Below are 22,367 nucleotides of genomic sequence, written 5' to 3'. Positions count from 1 at the left end.
GACAAATGGCACCCTATTCCCTATGTGGTTTGACAATAGGGCTCTGGTCAAAAGTAGTGCCCTACATAGGGAATAGGGTGCCATTTGGGACTCAGGCCGTGTGTAATAATGAGGACATTATGGGCCAAACGGGGCCAGACTCAGCAGCCAGTCAGAAAGGCTACTTTGTCGCTAAATCTAGTGAGTAGGAGGGTAACACAACAGGCCCTGTATATATGGCCGTAAAAAATCACTTTGCCCTCATAAGAGTAAACACAGACAGTGGTTATATTTGTCCGTCCACTCGGGATACACAACAACAAGAATTAAATAGCAGTCTTGGTCTGGGCGAATTTGAGACAATTTGAGAAAAGGTAAAGGCTCTAATTCAAAGTATGTATTATAGAGTGGTGTTTGTTGGGGAGAAAAAAAGAGAGACAGTAAACTAGTAAGATTAAAGAGAGAGAGAGAGAGAGAGAGAGAGAGAGAGAGAGAGAGAGAGAGAGAGAGAGAGAGAGAGAGAGAGAGAGAGAGAGAGAGAGAGAGAGAGAGGGGAGAGAGAGAGGAGAGAGAGAGAGAGAGAGAGAGAGAGAGAGAGAGAGAGAGAGCTTAGTAGCTTTTCAATTTGGGATATTTATAAATATATATGCACTTTTCCTGCCTGAATGAATTTTTGTATGTACAATCTGTCAGGTTGACTTGTTACTTGTCACTCCATGTTAAAAACCCACTGTCTGAGCACACAGGGAAGTGACTGGTCTCAAATGGCACCCTATTCCCTTTATAGTGCACTACTTTTGACTCGGGCCCATAGGACGCTGGTCAAAAGTAGTGCACTATAAGGGAATAGGGTGCCATGTGAACTTTACTGAGGTTCAGTTTGATTCTGTCTATCTCTCTCTGCTTATAAACCTTCCTCACGAACTATGACAGTTCTGTTCCACCGCAGTGTGTATGTGTGTGTGTGTGTGTATATGTGTGTGTGTGTGAGAGCCATGACTGTTCTCTTCCACAGCAGCAGCAATGTGTGTGTACTTGTGTGTTTGTGTATTTGTATGTTTGTGTGTTGTGTGTGTATATTGGTGTGTGTGTGTGTGTGTGTGTGTGTGTGTGTGTGTGTGTGTGTGTGTGTGTGTGTGTGTGTGTGTGTGTGTGTGTGTGTGTGTGTGTGTGTGTGTGTGTGTGTGTGTGTGTGTGTGTCTGATCCACAGAAGCACACCTCTGCGGTTTCAACATTACCAATATCATTACTGGTAGTCTGAATAACTTATCCGTGTTATTGAGTTGTGCATATATGGGTCCCTGGGGCAGGAGGCCTGAGCCATGAGTAGATTGGTCAAAGGTACACGGGCGTGTACTGAGCCAGGTGGGCAGGTGCGGGGTGGGCCAGGGGTGGGCCAGGGGTGGGGGGGTGGAGAGGGCGGGGTGGGCAGGGCAGGGGTGGGCCAGGGGTGGGGGGTGGAGAGGCAGGGCAGGGGTGGGCCAGGGGGGAGGGAGGGAGGCAGGGCAGGGGTGGGCCAGGGGGTGGAGAGGCAGGGCAGGGGTGGGCCAGGGGGTGGAGAGGCAGCGCAGGGGTGGGACAGGGGGGTGGAGAGGCAGGGCAGGGGTGGGCCAGGGGTGGGCCAGGGGTGGAGAGGCAGTGCAGGGGTGGGCCAGGGGTGGGCCAGGGGTGGAGAGGCAGGGCAGGGGTGGGCCAGGGGTGGGCCAGGGGTGGAGAGGCAGGGCAGGGGTGGGCCAGGGGTGGGCCAGGGGTGGAGAGGCAGTGCAGGGGTGGGACAGGGGTGGAGAGGCAGGGCAGGGGTGGGCCAGGGGTGGGCCAGGGGTGGAGAGAGGCAGTGCAGGGGTGCGCCAGGGGGTGGAGAGGCAGGGCAGGGGTGGGCCAGGGGGTGGAGAGGCAGGGCAGGGGTGGGCCAGGGGTGGAGAGGCAGGGCAGGGGTGGGCCAGGGGGTGGAGAGGCAGGGCAGGGGTGGGCCAGGGGATGGAGTGGCAGCGCAGGGGTGGGCCAGGGGGTGGAGAGGCAGGGCAGGGGTGGGCCAGGGGGTGGAGAGGCAGGGCAGGGGTGGGCCAGGGGGTGGAGAGGCAGCGCAGGGGTGGGCCAGGGGGTGGAGAGGCAGGGCCGGGGTAGTGACAGAAACTGACTGGCCGTAGGGCAGTTGGGAAATGCCAGATGGGCTGAATTCTCATTATTTAGATAATAATGGAAAACCTCAATAAAGAAAACAAAATTGTCTGGTGTGCTAGAAATAACCGGGTTGATTTCTGGTCTCAGTCCGTCCCTGGGTAGGGAGGTGGACGTCAGGAGGGATTAGGGTTGGCTGAAGTCCCTTTATGGGAGACGAGAGGAGGCTCAGGGGGAAAGAAAACGAAACAACCCCACAGTCACAAAGAGTGTACAGCCCGTTATAAGCCATGAAAGCAGCTTTGTCCCCTTCTCTCTTTTTCTCTCGCTCGCTCGCTCACACTCTCTCTCTTTCTCAATCTCTCTCGCGCTCTTTCTTTCTTTCTTTCTCTCACTCAATTCAATTCAATTCAATTCAATTCAAGAGCTTTATTGGCATGGGAAACATGTGTTAACATTGCCAAAGCAAGTGAGGTAGATAATATATAAAGTGAATATATAAAGTGAAATAAACAATAAAAATTAACAGTAAACATTACACATACAGACGTTTCAAAACAATAAAGACATTACAAATGTCATATTATATATATACAGTGTTTTAACAATGTACAAATGGTAAAGGACACATGATAAAATAAATAAGCATAAATATGGGTTGTGTCTACAATGGTGTGTGTTCTTCACTGGTTGCCCTTTTCTCGTGGCAACAGGTCACAAATCTTGCTGCTGCACTCTCTCTCTCTCTCTCTCTCTCTCTCTCTCTCTCTCTCTCTCTCTCTCTCTCAGTGTCTCTCTCTCTCTCTCTCTCTCTCTCTCTCTCTCTCTCTCTCTCTCTCTCTCTCAGTGTCTCTCTCTCTCTCTCTCTCTCTCTCTCTCTCTCTCTCTCTCTCTCTCTCTCTCTCTCTCTCTCTCTCTCTCTCTCTCTCAGTCTCTCTCTCTCTCTCTCTCTCTCTCTCTCTCTCAGTGTCTCTCTCTCTCTCTCTCTCTCTCTCTCTCTCTCTCTCTCTCTCTCTCTCTCTCTCTCTCTCTCTCTCTCTCTCTCTCTCTCTCTCTCTCTCTCTCTCTCAGTGTCTCTCTTTCTCTCTGTCCGTCTCTCTCTTTCACTCTCTAACCTCTCTCTCGACCCCCCCTCTTTACTAATTATGATATTACCTATTAGTTAATAGTGATTCTTTTGACATTATCTGTCAGGGTTGATCATTAGGGCTGCCTCTCAGCTGCTGACAGAGAGCTGGCTGGGAACTACATTGCAGAGAAAAACATAACCTTGTCTCCAGAGTCGGCTGGGACCTAACTGAGATGATAGGGACAGGGCAACAATGCAGGGTGTGTTGTTGTGTGCCCTGAGAAAGAAACTGTGTGGACAGACAGTCAACATTCACCTCAAAACAGTTTTACCTGTGTTCAAAATCAAACACTGCTCTCAAATCATAAAGAAGAAGTGATCAAAATTATATATACACTCTCAAGCAGTCAGTAAACAATACACCGAAAAATAGAAAACACATTGTTCAAAACATACAATTCTTAGGGAGAAGTACATTTTTAATCTAAAAAAATATTCATATTTTTCCGTCATTGTCTTTTGATGAACGAAAACATGTTCTATCATAGTAGCTCAACGTTGATCAGAAATTACTACTCTGCTTTGCTCTTTGCAATTTAGTTTTTTGTTCTTCCTCCTCCTTGTACCCCTGTTTTTGCAGTACTGTACTCTGCATCTCACAAACTTGTCCTTTGTCTCTGTGATCCTGTAATTCTTGTTCTTTGTTGATATGAACCTGCAACCAGTCAAAATCTATTGAGCAGTCAGTACTGTTAATAAATGGAAAGCACAATGTTCTGGGCCATACAATTCATCCATTGTACAGTATACAGCCTACAATGCACTGTACTACAGTATCCATTCTCAGACTTTCTCCTTCCCACCTCCAGCAACCTGTTTGCTCTCTGAACTGGCTTATATTGGTTGTGTCGCATCATTTGAAACAGGTTAAATCCATTTTGAGTGGTTGTGTTCAATCAATGACATGTGTTCTCTATTTGTATTTGATTGTTGCCACTTGTGTTTACCAGTATGGATGACATGTGCATTAGAGTGCAGAATGTGTTTTGAGAATGAGAATGTGTTTCAGAGTTTTGCTGAAAAGTCTAAGTGAGATCTGCAAATTGTGTTTTATCAAATGAAATGGTTTAAGGTATTGACAACAGACTGCATAATTAGCTAAATGAGTCCAGGCAACTGAGAACTTTGTTCAGCCAATGGGTTTTAGTGTTTTAGCAATTGAGAAAAACTGTAATAAAGCAGTCAACATCCCATAATGCTTAGGGTCATGTATAAAAATACTGGGCAGGCCATTATTTTGGCTACCCTGGCTATGCCCCCATAGGATGACAATGCCCCCATCCACAGGGTACGAGTGGTCACTGAAGGGTTTGAAAACAACGTAAACCATACGCCACGGCCGTCTCAGTCACCAGATCTCAACCCGATTGAACACTTAGGGGAGATTCTGGTATGGTTTCTGAGACAGGTATCCACCATCAACAAAACACCAAATGATGCAATTTCTCGTGGAAGAATGGTGTCACATCCCTCCAATAGAACGGTGTCACATCCCTCCAATAGAAGAATGGTGTCACATCCCTTCAATAGAAGAATGGTGTCACATCCCTCCAATAGAAGAATGGTGTCACATCCCTCCAATAGAAGAATGGTGTCACATCCCTCCAATAGAACGGTGTCACATCCCTCCAATAGAAGAATGGTGTCACATCCCTCCAATAGAAGAACAGTGTCACATCCCTCCAATAGAAGAATGGTGTCACATCCCTCCAATAGAAGAACAGTGTCACATCCCTCCAATAGAAGAACGGTGTCACATCCCTCCAATAGAAGAACGGTGTCACATCCCTCCAATAGAAGAACGGTGTCACATCCCTCCAATAGAAGAACAGTGTCACATCCCTCCAATAGAAGAATGGTGTCACTTCCCTCCAATAGAACGGTGTCACATCCCTCCAATAGAAGAATGGTGTCACATCCCTCCAATAGAAGAACGGTGTCACATCCCTCCAATAGAAGAACGGTGTCACATCCCTCCAATAGAACGGTGTCACATCCCTCCAATAGAACGGTGTCACATCCCTCCAATAGAAGAACGGTGTCACATCCCTCCAATAGAAGAACGGTGTCACATCCCTCCAATAGAAGAACGGTGTCACATCCCTCCAATAGAAGAACGGTGTCTCATCCCTCCAATAAAAGAATGGTGTCACATCCCTCCAATACAGTTCCAGACTCTTGTAGAATCTATGCCAAGGTGCTTGGAAGCTGTTCTGGCAATTGCTCAGAGAAATAGATTTTGTTTAACAAGTAATCATTTCGTTTCTCAAAAAGGTAGGGTTCAAAATGGATGCCGTTTTGTGAGATATTGAAAAAAATGTTGACCCCTACCTTTTTGAGAAAAACAAATATTTATTGTTAACCAAAATCTCTTTCTCTGAGCAACTGTATTAGTATAAAATAAAAATAATTTCCAAAATGTTTGGAGCACACAATATAGCTTAGTATTTGAACTATTACATTTTGTTATACATAGATTTTTGCTCACCTTTAAACAGGGTGTCAATCATTTCATACCCCACTGTATATATTCTCCTTCGAGATAGTGGCATTTAGCTAGCGGATCATTCTCTGGTTCATTCTTCCCCCTCGGTTTTTGTTCTCTCCAATGTAAGGAAGGCGGGAGCAGTGGCCCTACAGACCACTCAGTGGAGAGAGAGAGAGAGGAGAGAGAGAGAGAGAGAGAGAGAGAGAGAGAGAGAGAGAGAGAGAGAGAGAGAGAGAGAGAGAGAGCTGAATGGAATGTCTCTGATTCTCAATGTTCCGTCTCAGAACACATGATAACATGGAACTTCTATCGTAAGGTGAGTACACATTCTATTGATTCACACACCTGCTATTAGATATTACATTCCTAATACATGTTTTTATATGACATATCTGTTTCATTAACATGAATTTACATGACATAGCGTAAATATTTCCTTACATACTTGACTCATTTAGGTTTATCCCATGGATAAAAGTTGTCACGTTAAGTTTTGGCGAGAGTCGTGAGTCATGTGGCAGGTTAGGGCGTAGTTATAGAGCCAGTGGGCATCAGGAGAAAAACGACAAGCAACAGTACTCTTCTGTCAGGCAGGTGATTAAGGAGGAGGCATAACATAATTAAGTGATTGAAGGAAGGAATAATCAACACTATCAATTGTCTCTCCTAAACACAGCACAGCTCTGTAACAGGGAATCACTCACTAACAGGTAAGATTAAAGATTAATTAATGATAGTGATTTTGGGCCGTTTTAAAAGAAGACTTGTCACCCAGTGGTCCTGAACTCTTGGAGTTAGCGTGCCTCATGTAATGTTACTGATAGGGACAGTCCATGAAGTAGCTTATGGATTTTACCATGGACTTACAAAGAGCACGGTTTGCATATAGAAAACTTCATGAAATACATGGAAACTGATAAAGGTTTATTGATAATGTTTCTAATATTATACTGCTGATCTTTCAAACTGTGGTAAAGACAGACAGTTTTAAATGCATTTTCTTCAATGTAACTTTTGATCTTATTAGAAAGTAACGTTCTTGAACATCATGTCGTCAGGAATGAGTCAGTGTTAGGGGTGACCCCCCCTCGCTGATACCCGTTTCTCTCTCTACCTTCTCTCATTACACCCCCCCCTCGCTGATACCCGTTTCTCTCTCTACCTTCTCTCATTATCCCCCCCCTCGCTGATACCCGTTTCTCTCTCTACCTTCTCTCTCTACCTTACCTCTCATTACACCCCCTCGCGGATACCCGTTTCTCTCTCTACCTTCTCTCATTATACCCCCCCTCGCTGATACCCGTTTTTCTCTCTACCTTTTCTCTCTCTACCTTCTCTCATTATACCCCCTCGCAGATACCCGTTTCTCTCTCTACCTTCTCATTCATTATACCTTCTCTCATTATACCCCCCTCGCGGATACCCGTTTTTCTCTCTCTACCTTCTCTCATTATACCCCCTCGCTGATCGCTGATACCCGTTTCTCTCTCTACCTTCTCTCATTACACCCCCCCCTCTCTTCCTCCCACAACCCCTGACCTCTGACCCCAGTAGAAGGATGACCTGCCACTCATTGAGCTCCTTTGTACGGAGCCTGTCCAGGAGAAAACCTCTGGAGCCTGAGGGAGAGGAGTCCACTTTCAACCGCTGTCTGACCACCCTGGACCTGGTGGCCCTAGGGGTGGGGAGTACCCTGGGAGCAGGGGTCTACGTTCTCTCTGGAGAGGTATGGATAGTAAACTCATTTCTTTTCATTTAACCCTGGACCTGGTGGCCCTAGGGGTGGGGAGTACCCTGGGAGCAGGGGTCTACGTTCTCTCTGGAGAGGTGTGGATAGTAAACTCATTTCTTTTCATTTAACCCTGGACCTGGTGGCCCTAGGGGTGGGGAGTACCCTGGGAGCAGGGGTCTACGTTCTCTCTGGAGAGGTGTGGATAGTAAACTCATTTCTTTTCATTTAACCCTGGACCTGGTGGCCCTAGGGGTGGGGAGTACCCTGGGAGCAGGGGTCTACGTTCTCTCTGGAGAGGTATGGATAGTAAACTCATTTATTTTCATTTAACCCTGGACCTGGTGGCCCTAGGGGTGGGGAGTACCCTGGGAGCAGGGGTCTACGTTCTCTCTGGAGAGGTATGGATAGTAAACTCATTTATTTTCTTTTAACACTGTTGACCTGGTGGCCCTGGGGGGTGGGGATTGATTACCTAGGGGGCGATATATGGATACATCTCTGATTGTTGCACTTATCCTTTAATCCTCTGTTTTTACGCTTACCTGTCAACACTTTAATACTTAGCCATATGTAATACTTTAATGTAACACTTTAATACTTTAATACTTAGCCACATGTAACAATTTAATGTAACACTTTAATGTAACACTTTAATGTAACACTTTATTGTAACACTTTATTGTAACACTTTTGTAACGGCGTTCGTCTGTTGAAAGAAGAGAGTCGGACCGAAATGCAGCGTGTTGGTTACTCATGACTTTAATGAATGAAAATGCGGTACATGAAATAACTGAAAGACGAAAACAACAAACGGAACGAGAACCTATTACAGCCTATCTGGTGAAACTACACAAAGACAGGAACAATCACCCACGACATACAAAGCGAAACAATGGCTCCCTAAATACGGTTCCCCATCAGAGACAACGATAAGCACCTGACTCTGATTGAGAATCGCCTCAGGCAGCCAAGCCTAACAACACCCCTAATCAGCCGTGATCCCAAATAATACAAACCCCAAACGAAAACAACATATAAACCCATGTCACACCCTGGCCTACCCAAACATATAACAAAAACACAAAATACAATGACCAAGGCGTGACAGAACCCCCCCCCCTAAGGTGCGGACTCCCGGACGCACCTCAAGAGCATAGGGAGGGTCCAGGTGGGCGTCTGTCCATGGTGGCGGTTCTGGCTCGGGACGTGGACCCCATTCCATTAAGGGCCTTGTTCCTCCCCTTCGCGTCCCGGGATAATCCACCCTCTCCGCCGACCATGGCCTAATAGTCCTCACCCAGATCCCCACATAACTGAGGAGCAGCTCGGGACAGAGGGGCAGCTCGGGACAGAGGGGCAGCTCGGGACAGAGGGGCAGCTCGGGATAGAGGGGCAGCTCGGGACAGAAGCAGCCCGGGACTGAGGGGCAGCCCGGGAATGAGGGGAAGCCCAATACTGAGGGGAAGCCCAGTACTGAGAGGAAGCCAAGTACTGAGAGGAAGCCCAGTACTGAGAGGAAAACCAGTACTGAGATGAAGCTCAGACAGGTAGTAGGCTCCGGTAAATCCTGGCTGGCTGGCGGAACTGGAAGATTCAGGTTGACAAGCAGATCTGGAAGATTCTGGTTGTCTGGCAGATCTGGAAGAGACTGGTTGTCTGGCAGATCTGGAAGAGACTGGTTGTCTGGCAGATCTGGAAGAGACTGGTTGTCTGGCAGATCTGGAAGAGACTGGTTGTCTGGCGGCGCTGGGCTGACTGGCGGCACTGGCGGCGCTGGGCAGACTGGGAGCACTGGCGGCGCTGGGCAGACTGGGAGCACTGGCGGCGCTGGGCAGACTGGGAGCACTGGCGGCGCTGGGCAGACTGGGAGCACTGGCGGCGCTGGGCAGACTGGGAACACTGGCGGCGCTGGGCAGACTGGGAGCACTGGCGGCGCTGGGCAGACTGGCGGCTCTGGGCAGACTGGGAGCACTGGCGGCGCTGGGCAGACTGGGAGCACTGGCGGCGCTGGGCAGACTAGGAGCACTGGCTGGGGGCAGACTGAGGAGAGGAGAAAAGCTCTGGGGGACAGGCGGGAGACTCCGGCAGCGCAGGAGAGGAGAAAAGCGCTGGCTGCGCTGAACAGGCTAGGCGCACTGGAGGCCTGGTGCGTGGTGCTGGAACTAGTGGTACTGGATCGAGGACACGCACAGGAAGCCTGGTGCGGGGAGCTGCTACCAGAGGACTGGTGTGTGGAGGTGGCTCTGGATAGACCGGACCGTGCAGGCGCACTGGAGCTCTTGAGCACCGAGCCTGCCCAAGCTTACCTGGCTCGATGCCCACTCTAGCCCGGCCAATAGGAAGGGCTGGTATGTGCCGCACCTGGCTCTGCACCCGCACTGGAAACACCGTGCGCTCCATAGCATAACACGGTGCCTGCCCGGTCTCTCTAGCCCAACGGTGAGCACAGGGAGTTTGCCCAGGTCTCCTACCTGGCATAACCATACTCCCTTCTAGCCTCCCCCCAATAATTATTTTGGCCTGCTTTTCAGGCTTCCAACCGCGTCGCCGTGCTGCCTCCTCATACCTCCTCCTCCTCATACTCCTCCTCTCCGCTTTAGCCGCTTCTATTTCTTCATTGGGACGGCGATATTCTCCAGGCTGAGCCCAGGGTCCTTTACCGTCTAATTCCTCCTCCCATGTCCAATTCTCCAAGTGGTGCAGCCTAGCCCACTGCAACTGCTCTTCACGATTAACAGGGAGAGTTGGCTCAGGTCTGAACCCTGACTCAGCCACTCTCTCTCTGCGCCCTCCCCCAATAAATAATTGGGGGTTACTTTCGGTTTTCGCTCTGCGTCGCCGTGTTTTCCTTTTTGACTCCATTCGCCTGTAGCCCTCTTCGCACTGCTGAAGCGAATCCCAGGCGGGCTCCTGCACTCTCTCTGGGTCGGCCGCCCACCTGTCGATTTCTTCCCACGTCGTATACTCCATGCCTCCACCGTCCATAACGTCCTCCTTTCGCTCCTGCCAGTTCACACACTGCTCGGTCCGTGAGTGGTGGGTGATTCTGTAACGGCGTTGGTCTGTTGAAAGAAGAGAGTCGGACTGAAATGCAGCGTGTTGGTTACTCATGACTTTATGAATGAAAATGCGGTACATGAAATAACTGAAAGACGAAAACAACAAACGGAACGAGAACCTATTACAGCCAGACAACCTTAATCATCCAGGTCCACCAGCCAGCCAGGATTTACCGGAGCCTACTACCTGCCTGAGCTTCCTCTCAGTACTGAGCTTCCTCTCAGTACTGAGCTTCCTCTCAGTACTGAGCTTCCTCTCAGTACTGAGCTTCCTCTCAGTACTGAGCTTCCTCTCAGTACTGAGCTTCCTCTCTGTACTAGGCTTCCTCTCTGTACTGGGCTCCCTCTCAGTACCGGGCTTCCCCTCAGTACCGGGCTGCTTCGGTCCCGGGCTGCCCCTCTGTCCTGAAATGCCCCTCTGTCCTGAGCTGCTCTGCTGTCCTGAGCTGCCCTGCTATCCTGAGCTTCCCCTCTATCCTGAGCTGCCCCTCTGTCCCGAGCTGCCCCTCTGTCCCGAGCTGCCCCTCTATCCTGAGCTGCCCCTCTGTCCCGAGCTGCCCCTCGGTCCCGAGCTGCCCCTCGGTCCCGAGCTGCCCCTCGGTCCCGAGCTGCCCCTCAGTTATGTGGGGATCAGGGTGAGGACTATTAGGCCATGGTCGGCGGAGAAGGTCCTAGGACGCGAAGGGGAGGAACTAGGACATTTATGGAGTGGGGTCCACGTCCCGAGCCAGAACCGCCACCATGGACAGACGCCCACCCGGACCCTCCCTATGCTCTTGAGGTGCGTCCCGGAGTCCGCACCTTAGGGGGAGGGGGGGTTCTGTCACGCCTTGGTCATTGTATCTTGTGTTTTGTTAATTGTTTGGGTAGGCCAGGGTGTGACATGGGTTTATATGTTGTATTTCGTATTGGGGTTTGTATTAATTGGGAGTGTGTATTATTAGGGGTGTGTCTAGTTAGGCTTGGCTGCCTGAGGCGATTCCTAATTGGAGTCAGCTGATTCTCGTTGTCTCGGATTGGGAACCGTATTTAGGCAGCCTGAGTGCGCGTTGTAATTCGTGGGTGATTGTACCTGTCTTAGTGTTAGTCACCAGATAGGCTGTATTTGTTTCACTCGTTTGTTGTTTTCGTATTTTCAGTTATCTCATGTACCGCATTATTCTTCATTAAAAGTCATAAGTAACCTACACGCTGCATTTCGGTCTGACTCTCTACAAACAACAGACGAACAACATTACAGTAACACTTTAATGTAACACTTTAATGTAACACTTTAATGTAACAATTTATTGTAACACTTTATTGTAACACTTTAATATAACACTTTATTGTAACACTTTAATGTAACACTTTATTGTAACACTTTAATATAACATTTTATTGTAACACTTTAATATAACACTTTATTGTAACACTTTATTGTAACACTTTAACGTAACAATTTAATATTTCACTTGAATGTAAGAATTCTACATAACACTTTATCGTAACCCCTTAACGTAACACTTTAACGTAAAACTTTTACGTAAAACTTTAACCTAACATTTAACCTAACCATGTCATGAGTATATCTGGACCACCTATTGAGATGTGCCTTTTGTTCAGTAAAACAAATCGAATCAAATTGTATTCGTCACATGCACCGAATACAACAGGTGTAGTAGACCTTACAGGGAAATGCTTACTTACAATCCAGTAACCAACAATGCAGTTTTAAGACAAATAAGTGTTAAGTAAAAAATAAGAAATAAAATTTACAAATAATTATAGAGCAGCAGTAAAATAACAATAGGCACCGGTTAGTCGAGGTAATCGAGGTAATAGGTACAGTACATGTAGGTAGAGTTAACGTGACTTTGCATAGATAATAAACAGAGAATAGCAGCGTAAAAGGGTCTGATTTCATTTGTTTTTGAAAAACTTACCCCAACCGGTGATACACTTCCTCATTCTCGCTGTGCAGTACGGGTGCTCTGAAAAAACATGAACAATTGCTCCGGAAATATGTCAAATGCTTTCAGTATAGTGATGCAGGTCTCTAGATGGTGTACACATGCTTTCAGTATAGTGATGCAGGTCTCTAGATGGTGTACACATGCTTTCAGTATAGTGATGCAGGTCTCTAGATGGTGTACACATGCTTTCAGTATAGTGATGCAGGTCTCTAGATGGTGTACACATGCTTTCAGTATAGTGATGCAGGTCTCTAGATGGTGTACACATGCAATTGTAAATAATGCACAATGAGGATGGGGAAGTGAATTGTTGGTTGTGCTAAGTAAAAATAAAAAGTGAAATCGCAAAAACAGTGTCTGGACTTTTCTATAATATTTTAGGGAGTTTCCCTAGCCACTGGGCTTCTGCATCTGCATTGCTTGCTCTTTAGGGTTTTGGCCTTGTATCTGGAAACTGCTGATATAAAAAGGGATTTATAAAAACAATTTAATTGATAATGATATCTATTAGGTTGCTAGGACGTCGTCAGGTCCCAGCATTATCATATCCTTCTTCATCGCTGCCGTGGCCTCAATGTTATTGATTAATTGTCATGTTTATCAGGTTGCTAGGACGTCGTCAGGTCCCAGCATCATCATATCCTTCTTCATCGCTGCCGTGGCCTCAATGTTATTGATTGATTGTCATGTTTATCAGGTTGCTAGGACGTCGTCAGGTCCCAGCATCATCATATCCTTCTTCATCGCTGCCGTGGCCTCCATCTTTGCCGGCTTGTGCTACGCTGAGTTCGGGGCCCGCGTCCCCAAAACGGGGTCTGCGTATCTGTACAGCTATGTGACGGTGGGAGAGCTACTGGCGTTTATTACCGGGTGGAATCTGTTGCTGTCCTACGTCATAGGTAAGATACAACTGCATACTACTTCATTCTACTTCAGGAGTTTTCCTAAATATTATTTTGGGAGTGAACTATTCCCATCTGATCTACACTCACAGGCCAGTTTATTAGGCACGCCACCCCATTCACGAAAATTGATTTCTCCTATAGACAGTCACGTGGCTGTGCCTTGCTATATAATGCAGGCAGACGGGCATCGAGGCATTCAGTTACTGTTCGATTGAACGTTAGAATGGGCAAAACGTGTGACCTAAGCGACTTTGATAATGTTATGATCGTCGATGCTGTTATGCAGGTGAATGAGGACCCAAAAGCGACTTAACGGAAACAGAGTCTTTATTCCAGTCTTAAACAAAAGCGATAATCCTGGATATTATCTAGGCAAATGCAAAAACAGGAAAACTGAAATCCACTCGTCAGTAGAGAGGAATGACTGGAGACGCGACCACAGACTGCAGGTCGCTTCGGGAAGGCACCGGCCGTAGCTGACATTGACACCTGCTCACACGCAGCATCTGAAGAAGGTAAAACATGACAGGGCGGAACAAGGACACAGAACAGCGAACATCAAACAAGGATCCGACAAGGACAGAAGCGGAAAACAGAGGGAGAAATAGGGACTCTAATCAGAGGGCAAAATAGGGGACAGGTGTGAAAAGAGTAAATGAGGTAGTTAGGAGAATGAGGAACAGCTGGGAGCAGGAACGGAACGATAGAGAGAGAGAGCGAGAGAGGGAGAGAGGGAGGGGGAGAGAGAGGGATAGAAAGAGGGAAAGAACCTAATAAGACCAGCAGAGGGAAACGAATAGAAGGGAAGCACAGAGACAAGACATGATAATCAATGACAAAACATGACAGTACCCCCCCACTCACCGAGCGCCTCCTGGCGCACTCGAGGAGGAACCCTGGCGGCAACGGAGGAAATCATCAATCAACGAACGGTCCAGCACGTCCCGAGATGGAAACCAACTCCTCTCCTCAGGACCGTAACCCTCCCAATCCACTAAGTACTGGTGACCACGTCCCCGAGAACGCATGTCCATGATCTTCCGTACCTTGTAAATAGGTGCGCCCTCGACAAGGACGGAGGGGGGGAAGACGAACGGGGGCGCGAAGAAAAGGCTTGACACAGGAGACATGGAAGACAGGGTGGACGCGACGAAGATGTCGCGGAAGAAGCAGTCGCACAGCGACAGGATTGACGACCTGAGAGACACGGAACGGACCAATGAACCGCGGAGTCAACTTGCGAGAAGCTGTCGTAAGGGGAAGGTTACGAGTGGAAAGCCACACTCTCTGACCGCGACAATACCTAGGACTCTTAATCCTACGTTTATTGGCGGCTCTCACAGTCTGCGCCCTGTAACGGCAAAGTGCAGACCTGACCCTCCTCCAGGTGCGCTCACAACGTTGGACAAAAGCCTGAGCGGAGGGAACGCTGGACTCGGCGAGCTGGGACGAGAACAGAGGAGGCTGGTACCCAAGACTACTCTGAAACGGAGATAGCCCGGTAGCAGACGAAGGAAGCGAGTTGTGAGCGTATTCTGCCCAGGGGAGCTGTTCTGCCCAAGACGCAGGGTTTCGAAAAGAAAGGCTGCGTAATATGCGACCAATCGTCTGATTGGCCCTTTCTGCTTGACCGTTAGACTGGGGATGAAAACCGGAAGAGAGACTGACGGAAGCACCAATCAAACGACAGAACTCCCTCCAAAACTGTGACGTGAATTGCGGGCCTCTGTCTGAAACGGCGTCTAACGGGAGGCCATGAATTCTGAACACATTCTCAATGATGATTTGTGCCGTCTCCTTAGCGGAAGGAAGCTTAGCGAGGGGAATGAAATGTGCCGCCTTAGAGAACCTATCGACAACCGTAAGAATCACAGTCTTCCCCGCAGACGAAGGCAGACCGGTAATAAAGTCTAAGGCGATGTGAGACCATGGTCGAGAAGGAATGGGAAGCGGTCTGAGACGACCGGCAGGAGGAGAGTTACCTGACTTAGTCTGCGCGCAGTCCGAACAAGCAGCCACGAAACGGCGCGTGTCACGCTCCTGAGTAGGCCACCAAAACCGCTGGCGAATAGAAGCAAGCGTACCCCGAACGCCGGGGTAGCCAGCTAACTTGGCAGAGTGAGCCCACTGAAGAACAGCCAGACGAGTAGAGACAGGAACGAAAAGAAGGTTACTAGGACAAGCGCGCGGCGACGCAGTGTGAGTGAGTGCTTGCTTTACCTGTCTTTCAATTCCCCAGACAGTCAACCCGACAACACGCCCTTCAGGGAGAATCCCCTCGGGGTCGGTAGAAGCCACAGAAGAACTAAAGAGACGGGATAAGGCATCAGGCTTGGTGTTCTTATTACCCGGGCGATAAGAAATCACGAACTCGAAACGAGCGAAAAACAACGCCCAACGAGCTTGACGTGCATTAAGTCGTTTGGCAGAACGGATGTACTCAAGGTTCTTATGGTCAGTCCAAACGACAAAAGGAACGGTCGCCCCCTCCAACCACTGTCGCCATTCGCCTAGGGCTAAGCGGATGGCGAGCAGTTCGCGGTTACCCACAGCATAGTTGCGTTCCGATGGCGACAGGCGATGAGAAAAATAAGCGCAAGGATGGACCTTATCGTCAGAATGGAAGCGCTGGGATAGAATGGCTCCCACGCCCACCTCTGAAGCGTCAACCTCGACAATGAATTGTTTAGTGACGTCAGGAGTAACAAGGATAGGAGCGGATGTAAAACGCTTCTTGAGGAGATCAAAAGCTCCCTGGGCGGAACCGGACCACTTAAAGCACGTCTTGACAGAAGTAAGAGCTGTGAGAGGGGCAGCAACTTGACCGAAATTACGAATGAAACGCCGATAGAAATTAGCGAAACCTAGAAAGCGCTGCAACTCGACACGTGACCTTGGAACGGGCCAATCACTGACAGCCTGGACCTTAGCGGGATCCATCTGAATGCCTTCAGCGGAAATAACAGAACCGAGAAATGTGACAGAGGAGACATGAAAGGCGCACTTCTCAGCCTTCACGTAGAGACAATTCTCTAAAAGGCGCTGGAGTACACGTCGAACATGCTGAACATGAATCTCGAGTGAGGGTGAAAAAATCAGGATATCGTCAAGGTAGACGAAAACAAAGATGTTCAGCATGTTTCTCAGTACATTATTAACTAATGCCTGAAAGACAGCTGGAGCATTAGCGAGACCGAACGGCAGAACCCGATATTCAAAATGCCCTAACGGAGTGTTAAACGCCGTTTTCCACTCGTCCCCCTCTTTGATGCGCACGAGATGGTAAGCGTTACGAAGGTCCAACTTAGTAAAGAACCTGGCTCCCTGCAGAATTTCGAAGGCTGACGACATAAGGGGAAGCGGATAACGATTCTTAACCGTTATGTCATTCAGCCCTCGATAATCCACGCAGGGGCGCAGAGTACCGTCCTTCTTCTTAACAAAAAAAAACCCCGCTCCGGCGGGAGAGGAAGAAGGCACCACGGTACCGGCGTCGAGAGAAACAGACAAATAATCCTCGAGAGCCTTATGTTCGGGAGCCGACAGAGAGTATAGTCTACCCCGAGGGGGAGTGGTCCCCGGAAGGAGATCAATACAACAATCATACGACCGGTGAGGAGGAAGGGAGTTGGCTCTGGACCGACTGAAGACCGTGCGCAGATCATGATATTCCTCCGGCACTCCTGTCAAATCACCAGGTTCCTCCTGAGAAGAGGGGACAGAAGAAACAGGAGGGATAGCAGACATTAAACACTTCACATGACAAGAAACGTTCCAGGATAGGATAGAATTACTAGACCAATTAATAGAAGGATTATGACATACTAGCCAGGGATGACCCAAAACAACAGGTGTAAAAGGTGAACGAAAAATCAAAAAGGAAATGGTCTCACTGTGGTTACCAGATACTGTGAGGGTTAAAGGTAGTGTCTCACATCTGATACTGGGGAGAAGACTACCATCTAAGGCGAACATGGGCGTGGGCTTCCCTAACTGTCTGAGAGGAATGTCATGTTTCCGAGCCCATGCTTCGTCCATAAAACAACCCTCAGCCCCAGAGTCTATCAAGGCACTGCAGGAAGCAGCCGAACCGGTCCAGCGTAGATGGACCGACAAGGTAGTACAGGATCTTGATGGAGAGCCCTGAGTAGTAGCGCTCACCAGTAGCCCTCCGCTTACTGGTGAGCTCTGGCTTTTACTGGACATGAAATGACAAAATGTCCAGCAGAACCGCAATAGAGGCAAAGGCGGTTGGTGATCCTCCGTTCCCTCTCCTTAGTCGAGATGCGAATACCTCCCAGCTGCATGGGCTCAGTCTCTGAGCCGGAGGGAGGAGATGGTTGAGATGCGGAGAGGGGGAACACCGTTAACGCGAGCTCTCTTCCACGAGCTCGGTGACGAAGATCTACCCGTCGTTCTATGCGGATGGCGAGTGCAATCAAAGAGTCCACGCTGGAAGGAACGTCCCGGGAGAGAATCTCATCTTTAACCTCAGCGTGGAGTCCCTCCAGAAAACGAGCGAGCAACACCGGCTCGTTCCAGTCACTGGAGACAGCAAGAGTGCAAAACTCTATAGAGTAATCCGTTATGGATCGATCACCTTGACATAGGGAAGCCAGGGCCCTGGAAGCCTCCTTACCAAAAACTGAACGATCAAAAACCCGTATCATCTCCTCTTTAAAGTTCAGATAATTGTTAGAACACTCAGCCCTTGCCTCCCAGATAGCTGTGCCCCACTCCCGAGCCCGACCAGTAAGGAGTGAAATGACGTAAGCGATCCGAGCTCTCTCTCTTGAGTATGTCTTGGGTTGGAGAGAGAACACAATATCACACTGGGTGAGAAAGGAGCGGCACTCAGTGGGCTGCCCAGAGTAACATGGTGGGTTATTAACCCTAGGTTCCGGAGACTCGGAAGACCAGGAAGTAGCTGGTGGCACGAGACGAAGACTCTGAAACTGTCCTGAGAGGTCGGAAACCTGAGCGGCCAGGGTCTCAACGGCATGACGAGCAGCAGACAATTCCTGCTCGTGTCTGCCGAGCATTGCTCCCTGGATCTCGACGGCAGTGTTGCGAGAATCCGTAGTCGCTGGGTCCATTCTTGGTCGGATCCTTCTGTTATGCAGGTGAATGAGGACCCAAAAGCGACTTAACGGAAACAGAGTCTTTATTCCAGTCTTAAACAAAAGCGATAATCCTGGATATTATCTAGGCAAATGCAAAAACAGGAAAACTGAAATCCACTCGTCAGTAGAGAGGAATGACTGGAGACGCGACCACAGACTGCAGGTCGCTTCGGGAAGGCACCGGCCGTAGCTGACATTGACACCTGCTCACACGCAGCATCTGAAGAAGGTAAAACACGACAGGGCGGAACAAGGACACAGAACAGCGAACATCAAACAAGGATCCGACAAGGACAGAAGCGGAAAACAGAGGGAGAAATAGGGACTCTAATCAGAGGGCAAAATAGGGGACAGGTGTGAAAAGAGTAAATGAGGTAGTTAGGAGACTGAGGAACAGCTGGGAGCAGGAACGGAACGATAGAGAGAGAGAGAGCGAGAGAGGGAGAGAGGGAGGGGGAGAGAGAGGGATAGAAAGAGGGAAAGAACCTAATAAGACCAGCAGAGGGAAACGAATAGAAGGGAAGCACAGAGACAAGACATGATAATCAATGACAAAACATGACAGATGCCAGGCACGCCGGACTCAGTATCTCAGAAACGGCTACACTCCGGGGCTTTTCACGCACAACAGTGTCTAGGGTTTACCAAGAAGTATGCAACAAACACAAAACATCCAGCCAGAGGCAGTCCTGTGGGTGAAAATAGCTTGTTGATGAGAGAGGTCAAAGGAGAATGGCAAGAATCATGCAAGGATACAAAGTGAGAAAAATAAAGATCCTGTCCAAATATAAAGATCCAGTCCATTTAAAGGATTGTAGGCCCATTACACTTCAGTGTTGTAATGCAAAAATTCTAGCAAAATGTATAGAATTTAAAAGGTATTGTCAGACATTATTCATTCTAATCAGACAGGGTTTTTACATGGACGATACATTGGATATAATATAAGGCAAGTACCAGAAACAAAAAAAACACTTAAAAAAAAATCTGGGAATCCAGGCCTGCTCTTCATAGCAGACTTTGAAAGGCCTTTCGATTATGTACGACTGGAGTTTAAATATAAATGCCTGGAACATTTACATTTTGGAGAATCTCTTATAAAACGGGTTAAAATCATGTATAGTAACCCTAGGGGTAAAATAGTATAGAATGGCTACTTCTCAGAAAGTTTTAAACTGTCAAGAGGAGTAAAACAAGGTTGTCCACTATCGCCATATCTATTTATTGTGGCCATTGAAATGTTAGCTATTCAGATCGAACAATAATATCAAGGGATTAGAAATCCGTGGCTTAAAAACAAAGGTGTCATTGTACGCTGATGATTCATGTTTTCTTTTAAATCCACAATCAGAATCTCTCCACAGCCTCATAGAGGATCTAGATACGTTTTCTAACCTCTCTGGATTACAACCAGATTATGATCAGTTTATTATGTATTGCATCTCACAACAATACTACTTTTACATTACCGCGTAGTTTACCAATAAAATGGTCTGGTGGTGACGTGGACATACACGGTATACATATCCTGAAAGAAAGAAACGATCTCACGACAATACATTTTAAGAGAACGTTTGCAAAAATGGATAAGATCTTGCTACCATGGAAAGGAAAACACCTGTCCATTTGTGGAAAAATCACCCTGATTAACTCTAGTCATATCCCAGTTTACCCTGATTAACCCTTTAGTCATATCCCAGTTTACCCTGATTAACTCTTTAGTCACATCCCAGTTTAACCTGATTAACTCTTTAGTCATATCCCAGTTTACCCTGATTAACTCTTTAGTCACATCCCAGTTTACCCTGATGAACTATTTAGTCACATCCTAGTTTAACCTGATTAACTCTTTAGTCATATCCCAGTTTACCTTGATTAACTCTTTAGTCACATCCCAGTTCACATCCCAGTTTACCCTGATTAACTCTTTAGTCATATTGTCAGAGTCTATCTAGAAGATAGCGAAGGAGTCAGGCGCAGGACACAGATAAGAGTAACAATCACTGATTTACTCAATCCAAAACATAACAAAATCCCGTTCCAAACAAGGACAAAACAGGAATCAAAATACAACACACCGGAATACACAAAAGACAATCACGCGCAAAACAGAAAGGGCAACCAAGTGTTAAATAAGGAACATAATTATGAGATGGGGAACCAGGTGTGTAAAACAGACAAAACAGAGAGGGAAACCAGAGGGTTAAATAAGGAACATAATTATGAGATGGGGAACCAGGTGTGTAAAACAGCCAAAACAGAGAGGGAAACCAGAGGGTTAAATAAGGAACATAATTATGAGATGGGAACCAGGTGTGTAAAACAGACAAAACAGAGAGGGAAACCAGAGGGTTAAATAAGGAACATAATTATGAGATGGGGAACCAGGTGTGTAAAACAGACAAAACAAAAGGAAAAATGAAACATGGATCAGTGGCAGCTAGAAAGCCGGTGACGTCGACCGCCGAACGACACCCGAACAAGGAGAGGGAACAACTTCGGTGGAAGTTGTGACACATATCCCAGTTTACCTACTGTCTTATGGTCTTGCTTACACCTAGCAACCTGCTTTTTAAATTATATGAGAAAAAATATTCCACTTTATTTGGAATGGCCAGACAAAATTAAACTTAAATTTATATAAAGAATATAAATTCGGAGGGCAGAAATGATTAAATACTAAAGCATTAGACCTCACTGAAGGCTTCAGTCATACAAAAGTTATACTTAAATCAGAACTGGTTCTCAAGCAAATCAATAAGAATGTTTCACCCCATGTTCAAGAATGGCCTTTTCCCCTTTATTCAGATTATAACCTCTCACTTTCAGTTATTTGAAAAGGAAATCTTCTCCCAAATATCGCTATCAATATAAGCCATAGAAAGTTGGTTGCAATTTCAATTTAATCCACCACAAAACACAGAACAAATAATACAACAAATATTGTGGTTAATTAAACTTAAATATATTAGGAGGCCTTTTGCCTTTTGATAGGCCGTCATTGTAAATAAGAATTTGTTCTGAACTGATTTGCCTAGTTAAATAATGGTTAAATTAAATAAAAAAAAACAATTAAAAAATATATATAGTCTTTGTTAATGATATCATAAAGATCACTGGTGCAGTTATGTCACACATGCAGCTAACTAAATGTCTGCTCTACCCAGAATTACAACCAACTGTTTGCAGCATTACCTCAAAAAATGGATGAGGAAAGTGGAAGGGGATAAGGTACGGCACTGGTCTGTCGGCATTAAAGACCATCAGTGGTTAAAGATAATTGTGATAAATTCAAATATATACCAGTTTCATTTAAGGACCAAAAAATTGATAGCAGTGCCATATAGATGACAACATAGTAGAGAAGAGATTTTTGACGTACCGATTCCATGGCACATGGTTTTATGAACTGATACGCAAACTTCAAATTTTTCAACTTAAATAATTATTCAGAATTCTTTCAGCCAACAGAATGTTACTTATATGGGGGATACAACCTTCCCCGCTCTGCAGATTTCACTGCAAAGAGGCAAAATAATTAGATCATTCGTTTTGGTAATGTCCATATGTAGCTTGTTTTTGGTCGCAGATTCAGAAATGGTTGAAGAATTGCAATATTTAACTGGAGCTAACTCTATAGATAGCACTACTGGGTGATCTGAAAAGTCATAGTCAATCGATCAATAATATAATCATACTTTTAGCAAAAATGTTTATTTTCAATTAACGATCTGTACAAAAAATTAAAATATAACTTTTGTGAAACATCACAGCACAGTTCACAAATATATGGCAAATATAAATCCAGTATGGATAATGTTAAGAGATAGATTTAAGGGGTTGAATGGAGCTGAAGGTTGGGACTAATAACAACTAAT

At 46.9% G+C, this 22,367-nt stretch overlaps 1 pseudogene; it reads left to right on the top strand.

Annotated features, from left to right (window-relative positions):
- The first annotated feature begins 7,200 nt into the window (after nt 1-7,200).
- LOC124011269 overlaps nt 7,201-22,367 on the top strand; it is a 37,362-nt pseudogene continuing 22,195 nt past the window's right edge.

Source organism: Oncorhynchus gorbuscha, linkage group LG23, assembly GCF_021184085.1.
Source record: "Oncorhynchus gorbuscha isolate QuinsamMale2020 ecotype Even-year linkage group LG23, OgorEven_v1.0, whole genome shotgun sequence".
NCBI lineage: Eukaryota > Metazoa > Chordata > Actinopteri > Salmoniformes > Salmonidae > Oncorhynchus > Oncorhynchus gorbuscha.
The sequence above is the reverse complement of the archived record's forward strand: the minus strand, read 5'-3'. Positions and strand labels throughout refer to the sequence as shown.